Genomic DNA, 11,495 nt, shown 5'->3' with positions numbered 1-11,495 from the left:
TGCTGATGATGCCTGACTGAGTGGTGGAATAATGGAATGCTCTCAAGTTGTTGGAATTGACAAAATGGCCTAGCAACTAATTGGTGGATCCCAGGAGCTGACACTGTTTCTCTTTTTGATTATTTTGCACATGACTGAACACATCTAATCAAGTTTCTTTGCCTTGAAACTTCAGTTTCTACAGGTCCAGGAGAGCCAGGACTTCATCTGTTTTGTTCACAACTGAACACCCAGAACTCAGTACCTAGAATATAGAAAGGCACTTCATACATAACATTGAAGGACTGAATGAAAAAACTTGTAGTTACTTTAATTGCTGAATCAATGAGTTGATTCTGACATTTCATAGTTGGATTTCAAAGCTATCTTTAAAGTGTTTATATGTCATAATGGTTAGACTCAAGGGATTCAGAGCTAGAGCAAGCTAGGTGATCACATCTGAGTTACTTAGCATCCCTGAGTCTATTTTTCTCATATTCAAAGGAAAATAATAATAGTTATAAAGATTAAATGGCATAATATATATCCAATGATTATGTCTGTCACAATCGTTTAATGCATAGTAGTTATTCTTATTATGGACAGGAATGTTTTTCCCATAAAAGTAAATGTTTTTTAGTGTTTAAAATAGCATTTACACAGAAGCAGCTGTATTAACTATCCAGACGACGCTCTAACTTGATATGGTATCTACATCGCAGACGTGAAACAGTATCCACATCAGGGACACCAGCAAGCCAGGTGGCTGGGAGGAAGCGTGGGTGGCGGGGGGAGGGAGGGAGGGCAGGGCAGAGACGGGGACTGGGAGTCATCTGAGGACAGCAGGGAGGGAGGGCTGGCCCTCTCTCCCCAGACCTGTCCCTGCAGCAGCTGAGCATCTGTGAGCCAGGGTCCACTTCCCGCGCTGCTGAGATGTGCCCCTCCTATCTCCCCCTCACTGCGCCCCCCCCCCACTTTAAGACATGCCCTGTGTCCCTGCATTCACTCTGAGACCCAGCGGTGGGGGGACATGCAAGCTCTGCTCCAGCTGGTGCGAGGCTGACCTGGTCGCCACCTCCCACGGGACACAGGCCAAGAAATAAATAAATAAATGACACCCTGACCTGGGGCAGCCAGAGAGGTCTGGAGACTCCCTTCCAGCCTCAACATGGCCCCCCAAGCCTGAGCAAGATGGGTAAGGCCTGCACACTGGGTGACCAGTAGAGGCCAGGTCCAGTAACCACCTCTTGGCTTGGCCTGGGGACCTGTATTCAGTGATGTGGGCAACGGGGGGGGGGGGGGTCAGCCTGAGCACAGAGCCCGTCCCCCTGCCCGCCCAGGTCCACAAGGACACAGCTGCTCTGATCAGGGACAGACCTGCTGAAGCTAGATAAGGAGGCCGGGGCTGCCTGCCATCCAGCCTTCCAGCCTGCCCCCACTCTGTCTAGCCCAGACCCCACAGCATGGCCCCTGGTGCATGTAGAAAGCTGGCCTGATCCCTGAAGGCCATGGTTAAGGCGAGGCCACACAAGCTCCAGATGCAGCACCTCCTAGGGAGGTGGGGGTGGGGGGGAGAGGAAGCAGGACACAGGACCACCACAAGGTCACCCCGAGGAAGGCATCCTGTCCTCCACAGGAATTTAATTTGCTTGGAAATTCACTCTCAGAAACCAGTGTTAGGACAGGATATTTTATAGAAACTTCATTGAACTGTTCAAAATATTAGAAATTAAGAGCAAGTCATTTGTTAAGATGAAGAGCTTGGAAATGGGAGAAAAGAAAAAAAATAGAAGCTAGTAGCCATTTTTAGTTTTTCAAAAGTGTCTAGTACTGTTATGTCAAAGTTAGTTTCTTGGAACACCATCCTTGTAAGATTTCTGAAAGTAAAATAATGATCTGATATTAACATGTCTACTTTTAATCCTAACCTTCACATTTATTTAATCAAGAAAATACTTAGGGTGATTCTATACATACCAATGAAGAAGATCATAAACAGAAAAAAAAGTAAATTGACTTATTTTGTCTTGTAATAACACAATGAACCCTAACTGGTTTGGCTCAGTAAATAGAGCATTGGCCTGCGGACTGAAAGGTCCCAGGTTCGATTCCGGTCAAGGGCATGTACCTTGGTTGCAGGCACATCTCCAGCAGGGGGTGTGCAGGAGGCAGCTGATCGATGTTTCTCTCTCATCAATGTTTCTAACTCTCTATCCCTCTCCCTTCTTCTCTGTAAAAAAATCAATAAAATATATTTAACAAAATAACACAATGAATGATGTGTTGAATGCTAGCATAAGAAAGGTTTGAATTATTAAGTGCTGTTCACTGGAGCTTTCTGTGATGATGCAAACGACCCATGAGCTGTCCAAAACAGTACCCATGAGCCACATGAGGCTATGAGCACTGGAAATGTGGCCAGTGCTAATTATAAACTGACTTTTAAAGTTTATTTCATTTTAATTAAGGTAAATGTAAACAGCCATGTATAAGCTTATGGATACCATATTAGACAGCGGAGATCCAGATAATATGCCAGGATATTCACTTTTTTCGGCAAAAGTATAAACATAGGATCATGTTTGTCAATTATAGAGTTTTCATACCCAGAAGATGGTAAACCTAAAATAAAATATATTATGGGCACTGTTTTTTTTGTGTGTGGCTACATTGAGACACAGGTTATGCTTCCATCACAGTAATCTTATTACAGTGGTGACAATGAGACCTGTAACATTTAAAAAATAAATAAATAAATAAATAAATAAATAAAAATTAATTAATTAATTAAAAAATAAAATTAAATATATTATGCATGTTTTTGCTATATAGTCCAATTTGTTTGTATTCATTAAGCCCTTTTGTTTCATTTAAGTAGAGTTGTTAATTGAGCAAATGAATATACGCTGGGTCAAAATTGTATAGAACTGTGGTATTAGGTTTTAATCTCTCTGAAGATAAAAATAGTGAGAAAAGACTTATTCAGACCTGAGGATATTTTTTCCAAAGGCAAAACACTTCTCCCTTAATTTTCTTATCTCTCTCTTCACCTTCATTATTAACCCCCCAACCCGCTCTGAAGAAATAGATCATTTTATTTAGGTACAGAATGGCAAAGTAAATTTACAATATAGATATTCATTTATTTTTTGTAAATGCCACTGGGATTACATGTATTACTGTCTTGTCTTTGTTATTTAACTTAGGAAAGGTGAAGACACACACCCATACATAGAGCACATGATCATAATTTCCCTGTTTTCTTTTTAATCTCAGTTCTGTATCCTTATTTTCACTTTGAGGTTTTATCTTCCATAGCATAAAAATATCTTTTTTAAGAGAGTATTTTAAAAATGATATTGAATCCTAGAATGTTACTTAAACTCTTATGTGAATGCATGAGTCTTGAATATATTCCTGATTCTTTTACTTCAATCTTAAAGCATTCCTGCAGTTCTTGGGCAGGGATAACAAAGGAGTTCAAACTATTTCCAGGCTAATAAAAGAAGTTGACAATGACCACTCTGAGTGCTCAGTTGATCCTCAAATTGCAACTTCATTCTCAGGGTTTCATGGAGACCATATGCCATGAGCAGGCCATGTTGCTCAAGGAAAGTGGTTCTCAACTCCTGGTTGCAAATTAGAATCGTATGGGAAATGTTTAACAAATATCACTGCTCAGACTCTACCCAAAACCAATCTATTCAGATTCTCTGGGGCCCAGGCATCTATATTTTAAACTTTCCCAAATGGTGTTAATGTGCAACTGTGTTTGAGAGCCTTGGTTCCAATATGAGCTAATATACTATTCCATTCTATCTTCAAGTCAGATATGTATGAAATATTAAAGTAGCTCTAATAGAAGCATTTTGATTTTCAGGTTCTGACCAATTCCAGCTTACATAAATCTTACTTAAGATCATTATTATGCCACTTGATTGTGGTTTGTCCACCTTTTTCTAACTGTATATCATAGATGGTCTTAAAATAAAGGTGGGCATGAAGATTGGGGATGTGCAAAAAGATACAGTAACTGCTTTAAATAGCAGAGACTCATAGCATCAGCACTGTATCCAATGAGCTGAGAGAATGTGAAAAATGTAAGATAACTATAGTCATTATACAATTCTAAGTTCCTCTTTTAAAAAAGTTTGTCAGTGATCTAAACTTCCTAATCAATGAATGCAATTCCAGATAGTATGCCACAGATAATTTTAAAAGTTATGCCTGGTCAACGGGGAGGTATTACTGTTGGTTTTTGAAATCAGTTCTCCTAAAACACAAATTATGTCTCCATTAAGATATTATCTGAGATTAGATTACTCTCTTTTTCCTGCCTCCACTTCCTTCACAGAAGTATCATTATTCTGAATGTAGGGTCCCTAAGCCTGGCCGGTGATGAGGGCCAATTGGGACCTTTCCTTCCCCCAGCTGCCGGCTCCCGGCTGGGGCCTTCCTTCATTCCGCGCCACCCCCTGATGGTCAGCGCACATCATAGCAACCGGTCAAACTTCCAGTCGAACTCTTGAGGGGACAATTTGCATATTAGCCTTTTATTATATAGGATTCCCATAGTTATATATCCCTAAACAACATAGGATATTATTGTGTACTAGAGGCTTGGTGCATGAAAATTCATGCACTGGAGTCAGGGGGGTCCCTCAGCCTGGCCTGCCCCCTCAGAGGCAGGAGGTGACCCGGCGATCAGGGGAAGACGATGCCTCATCACACCTCTGCTGCTGCCACTGATGGCAGCACAAACCTTGGGCGGCCCTGGTTACCTGAGCCTCGGGCGGGCCTGGGTGACAGGGCAGCTGCCATCTGAAGCTTGCCTGCACCTCAGGCCAGCCCTAGGTGGCTGGGGGGCTGAGGGGACTGGGGGACTCTGGAGGCAGGCACCCGGCCTTCCACCCCGGCGGGCTGAGGGGACTGGGTGACGCCATCTTGTGGCTGTGGGAGCCGCCATCTTTGAGGGCATGGCAGTCAATTAGCATATTCCCTCCTTATTGGTGGTGGGTGCTGCCATCTTTGTGATGGCATGACAGTCAATTACCATATTCCCTCTTTATTAGATAGGATACTTTTATGTGTGGTTCCCAAATGTGATAATCATCTTCACAAAGTTCTCAGTCATTTTTATTTAATTTATGCATATTTTCTTGTCTTTAACTGCTAAATTTAATATCTCCATTTCATGTTCATTAGAATCTGTCCTTTTCTTTCATCCTGCTTTTTTGTTTGTGGTACCTTATTTATTTTTATGCTGTGTAATTTTAAATTCTGAGCTTCAATTCAGGGAATTTTCCTATGAGGACAGTCATGAGTCATTTTTTGGGATTACCTTCTTCCAGAAAGGTAATACATTTACCTTTATGAGGTGGCCCAAGTTACTACCAACTAAGAATATCTTTAATTTTATGGTATTGAGTTTTATGGACTATGTGGTAGCAAATAGGAACTCATATCACAAATGAGGGCAGTAATGAAATTGTGAAATCTCAGTGGAACCTTTTCATTTTTTTTATTTTTAATACTAGAGGCCCAGTGCACGGATTTGTGCACCAGTGGGGTCCCTCGGCCTGGCCTGCACCCTCTCGCAATCTGGGACCTTTTGGGGAATGTCGGTCTGGCGTTTTCGGCCTGATCCCTGGTGGGCTGAGGGACCCCCCATCAGTGCACAAATCCATGCACCAGGCCTCTAGTATGCATATAAGATCTTTGGTTAATCTCTTCCTGCTCTTCGCCCTTCCCCCTTTCCCCTTCCCTCTGAGATTCATCAGTCTGTTCCATGTTTCCATGCCTGTGAGTTGAGCATCTTCCCCCTGGTGGTCAGTGCACATCATAGCTACCGATCGAATGGTCGAATGGTTGAACAATTACTTAGGCTTTTATATATAGAGATAATTTATTGATTTCAAAGAGGAAGGGAAAGGGAGAGAGAGATAGAAACATCAATAATGAGAGAGAATCATTGATCTTCTGTCTCCTGCACACCCCACACTGGGGATAGAGCCCACAACCCAGTCATGTGTCCTGACCAGGAATCGAACTGTGACCTCTTGGATCATGGGTCAATGCTCAACCACTGAGCCATGCCAGCCAGGCTTAGTGGAACCTTTCTAAAATTTTCTTCCCAGAACCCTAGCTTAGATAGATAATTTTGTCATTGGCCTTTGATAGGAGATTAATTTTTGTCTAATTAATCATTTCATTGCAGGTGTAGATATTGGCTTGGTCTGGGGTCTTTCGTGTTCCACCTTGACCTGTTCCCATTCCACTCCTTGCTAAGAATCAAGTTCTTATCTCGTCCTTTACCAGCTGTGGAGGTTCAAGTGTCTTGGATACTGAAAAAAGCAAAATATCACCAGAATAGAGTAATTTCAGCTCCATTGTATCACTCGATTAGTAGCTTCCATTTCATCTTTGAATGGCTCCTGGGAATTTCCCTTAGCTTCCTGAGAACTCAGCTATGTAATTAAATACCTCTTGGTCATATTTATCCAGCACAGTAGTTGATATGTAACAGGCAGTTTTTCAGTGGAGTTAACCTGTCTTATCACTGAAAACAGATGTGTCCTATATTACTAAAAGTCTTGATGATGAAGCTCCTGGTAATGAAGTGTATCATCCACCTCTTACTACATGTACTCATTCACTTGACAAATATTAATATCTCCTCTGTGTCTTTCACTCTTCTGTACCTGGGGATAAACTGGTCATCAAAACTGTTGCTAATGTCAAGGAGCTTACATTCTAGAGAGAGAAACAAACACAAAATTAAATGTGTGTGTGTGATTTATAAATATGTGTTATACAGTATACACAGTAAATACAAGAGCGTTTCATATTCTCAAGTTGATCCCAAAGAAAATCAGTCTTGGGTCAGAATTTGATGGGTGATATTTCATTTTATTTTTTGAAATATATTTTTATTGATTTCAGAGAGGAAAAGAGAGGGAGAGAATGATAGAAACATCAATGATGAGAGACAATCATTAATTCTGGCCCCACACTGGGGATCGAGCCCAAAACCTGGGCATGTGCCCTGACCAGGAATTGAACCGTGACTTCCTGGTTCAAAGGTCAACACTCAACCAGTGAGCCACAAGGGCGGGGTGATGGGTGATATTTTAGATATAATGACTAGTGAAGGCTTCTCAGAGGAGGATACATTGATCAGGTAGAAAAGTAGTAAAAGAGCTAAGCAGATGGACAGAAGTTGTATGAGAGTTCTGGGCAGACATTTAAGGGCCAAAACCTAACAATGGGATTTGCAATGATTTTATGGAGTTAAAGAAAAACTCAGAATATAATCCTTTTAGAGAAAGTAGAATTTTTGGAACACTAGGTCAGTCAGTTTGTCATTAAAGAAGTAGAGATATCCTAATCAGTTCATTCACAACCAAATCAATCATTCAGCCAAATAAAAAAATATTGAATACTTCATACATTAGGTGTTGCAGAGTGAAGGGGAGAGGGAGGTGGGAAGAGATTAACCAAAGAACTTAGATGCATATATGCTTAATCCACAGACACAGACAATAGTGCAGAAGGTGGGGGGGCAGAGGAGGTAAGGGGAGGGTGCAGGGATGAGGGGACCAATGGGGGGGGGGAGGGAAGGGGACATCTGTAATACTTTCAACAATAAAGTTAATTTTTTTTTTTTTTAAAAAAAGCTAAACACCAGTAACTCAATGTGTGCCCACAATTTAATAGGGAAGGCAGGCGATAACCTCATGGAAAGTAACATAGTCACAAGAAATATTTTACTGTCATCCTATTGCATCCCCCACAAAAAACACAACATCATTTTGTACTCTTTTCAATTTATTAATCATTTTAATAGCTTTAATATTGTAACAATATTAAACTGTTGCTAATGTCAAGGAGCTTACATTCTAGTGGGATAAACAAACACCAAATTAAATGTGTGTGTGTGTGTGTGTGTGTGTGTGTTTTATAAATATGTGTTATACACTATACACACATATACACAAGTACTAATATTATGTGTATTTTTATAAAACCACTGAATTTATCAAAAGTTACTTGGATTCTTTTATCAGTTTTTCTTGATTTCTGGTCTCTCCAACATCATCTCAGATTAGCTTTCTCTTGAAACAAAAGGGAGTATAAAAATGAGAATAGCTCTTTTAAAACACACACAAACAAACTTTTAAAATACCTTAAAATTAACTTTATGGGAAAAAGAAAAAGTGCAATTCCCAACAACATCCATAGTGCGAGTTAGGAGCAGCACAACTGTTAATAAGGTCCAGATCTCTTGGCTTAACAAAGCTCTGGATCCTTATAACCCTTTCTTCCAAGTAATGCAGATATCTCTCACTTAACATCTCTAATTCATTCCTGAAATAAGAAATGCTAACTCTCAGCTGATTTTCCATTGTTTGAAATAGGAAATACAGTTCTTATCATCCACAAACCTAAACCATGTTATTAAATTGTAACAGAAGCACAGTAAATGCATTTACATATAAGTAGCAAACTATCTTATTAAGAAGGAATAAAAATTAGGAAAACTTCATCAAGACACATCATAATGAAATGATTTAAAGTCAGTTATAAAGAGAGGGAGATACATTTTGAAGAGAGAAAAAAAAATTAAGAATTACAGGAGATATTTTGTTGGGAACAGTACAAATCAGAAAACAGTGCAACAATGTCTTTAAAGTACTGAAAGGAAATACCAATCAACCTTGAATGGCATAACCAGTAAAAATATATTTCAGTAATAAATGTGAAATGCTTGTGCAAACATACAAAAAGTAAAACCATTTGTCACTAGCAGACATGCAATTTTAAAGGCAGTCCCTTCAGCAAAAAGGAAATGATACCACATAGAAATCTGTATCTATATAAAGGAATAAATAAAAATAGAAAAGGGAAATATGTGAGTAAATACAAAATGATGCTTTCTTATGTTCTAAGTTAGAGTAAAATATAATTGAATGTTTAAAATAAAATCATAATAATGTATTGTAATATTTATAAAATGCAAAACTAAACTCTATGACAGAAATAACACAAAGGCCAGGAGAAGGAAAATAAATTGTACTGTTTTAAGGTTCTTCTACTGTAGGTGAAGTGATATAATATTATTTGAGTGTAAACTGTTTTAAGTTATCTGTATTAGAAACACTAAAGCAAAATTTCACAGAAGAAGGCACATCGATTGCTAATAGGTATATGAGTAGATATCAACATCATTAATAATTAGGGAAATTTAAATTGAAATGACAATAAAACACCACTATGTACTTATCAGAATGGCTAAAATAAAAAAAAAATTAGCTGACAATATTAAATGTTGGCAAAGATGTGGAGTACCTGGAGTTCTCATACATTGCTGTGGGAATGCAAAATGGTGGAGCCACTTTGGAAAACAGTTTGATAGTTCCTTATAAAGTTAAACACACACTTGCCACATGACCCAGAAACTCTACTCATATATTTACCTAAATTAAATTATATTCTTGTACTCAGCAGTGCAAATGAATGAAATATGATATTTGCATATTTACTGATATTACATGGGTAAATGTCAAATGCATGTTGGTAAGTAAAAGAAACAAGACCCCAAAAACTACACTCCATATTTATCCATTTATATAACATTCTAGAAAATGTAAAACTGTAGGGACAAAAATTGATGAGTGATTGCCAATGGATGGGGGTGTGGAAGTTGGTTAATAAAAAACACACACGCCCAAACCAAATAAATTAAAAAACCAAGCCCAAGAATTCCAATCTTGAACCCAGGTTTACTCTATGCCTAAACTTTTACACTCTTAATAATGATCCTATGATGACATTTTCAAAGTTAATTAGAGAGAGAAGAAGAAGAGCAATTATTTGTGTAACTCATATTCTAAAAGAGCCACTAACCTTGGATTACTTTCTTAGTTCTACAAGTGTGCTGCCCAGACCTGCACCACCAGTCACACCTGGGAACTCCTTAGAAACATAAATTCTCAGGCTCAATTCCTAGACCCACTGAATCAGAAACTCTGTGCATGGGGGTGGACCTAATAATTTGTGTTTGAACAATCCCTCCAGATGATTCTGCTATGCACCAAAGCTTGAGAAAGACAAGTTTACATTAACTCATTAGCCGTCATTACTTCCAACAATGAATGCAAATAAATTGGGTTACTCTCAGTCAACCTACATTAGAACATGCCTATCTATAAAGTCCCTTATGAAATGCCAACTCTTATAGTGAAATTTCCCATTCCTTCATGCCCCTCCATAATACATTGTTTATACCTTAATTAAACACACATTTCCTTTCACCTTGTATTATAGTTCATTGCTGAAGTGTCTGTAACCTTCACTAGAATGCCAGTTCCGTGGGGCATGAATTCTCATATTTCAAGATTTATAAAACTTGTTCCCAGTATAATTGGAGTAAGGGCAAACACAACTGGTCATGAAGGTTAAATTTATTGGGAAATGTCAACTTCTAAGGTACATAAAGTTTCAGGTTTGGTTCAAATAAATCATTTACATTTAGTAGTCGTCATCTTTTCAGACCCATTAAAATGAGGGTGGGGATGTGGCAGCCATGAAAATATTGGCATTGATCAATGGCCCCAGCTATTGAATTCTGATTCCCTCACTGCACTTCCCACAGGTTATTGATAGCTAGTGATGGTGTGGAACAGGAGTACTAAAGGAAGGGTATTCCTGCAGATACAGGGCTTCCCTAATGAACAACTTTGTCTCAAGGATTCCCCATCAACCTTGCTGAAACTTTCTTAAAACTGCATTGTGGTCTAAGACTTTTCCTTCCCAACCTCCTCTCCTTCCATCTCTCCTGCACAGGGATCCAAATTTCCTTGTGGTCTGATAGCTCTCCAAGCCTCTTTCAGCTCCCTCCCCACTTTCCCTTACAGCCCTTTTCCCTAATAAATCTCTGCCTTGTTTAATCCTGTCTTCCTGTCTCCTTCTCTCAGGATCTTGAACTAACATTAGGGCAATTGTGTCTATTTTTTTAAATTATATTTCATTTTTATTGTTGACATTATTACAGATGTCCCCCATTTCCCCTTTTTGTCTCCCTCCACCCAAACCTTGCCCTCCCTGCTGGCCCTCACCACATTGTTTTCCATGTCCATGGGCTATGCATATGTGTTCTTTGGCTATGCACGTCACCTGCTTTCATCCACCTCCCCTCTGACAGCTGTCACTTTGTGCTATGCATCCATGTCTCTGCTCCTATTTTGTTCATCAGTTCATTTTGTTTATTAGATTCCACATATAAGAGAAATCATCTGTTATCTGTCTTTCTCTGATTGGCTTATTTTGATCCTATAAGTAATTGTTTTGTTTTTAATGGATGGATGATGTTACCTGGGTAAATGACCGCTTCCCTTTTGCAGATTGGCTGCTAGAAAGTTGAGAACAAAAGGATGACTCTAGGTTCTGCTGGCGTGGCTCAGTGTTTGAGCATCGACCTATGGACCAGGAGGTCATGGTTCCATTCTGATTGGGCC

At 39.3% G+C, this 11,495-nt stretch overlaps 1 non-coding gene across 1 annotated transcript; it reads left to right on the top strand.

The window, feature by feature from the left end:
* The first annotated feature begins 2,621 nt into the window (after nt 1–2,621).
* LOC118654866 lies at nt 2,622–2,718 on the top strand. The gene has a single exon (XR_004967123.1). It is a non-coding gene; the product is annotated as a small nucleolar RNA SNORA1 (small nucleolar RNA).
* The last annotated feature ends 8,777 nt before the right edge of the window (nt 2,719–11,495 follow it).

The sequence above is a fragment of the Myotis myotis genome, unplaced genomic scaffold (genome assembly GCF_014108235.1).
Source record: "Myotis myotis isolate mMyoMyo1 unplaced genomic scaffold, mMyoMyo1.p scaffold_m19_p_4, whole genome shotgun sequence".
Lineage (NCBI taxonomy): Eukaryota > Metazoa > Chordata > Mammalia > Chiroptera > Vespertilionidae > Myotis > Myotis myotis.
The sequence above is the reverse complement of the archived record's forward strand: the minus strand, read 5'-3'. Positions and strand labels throughout refer to the sequence as shown.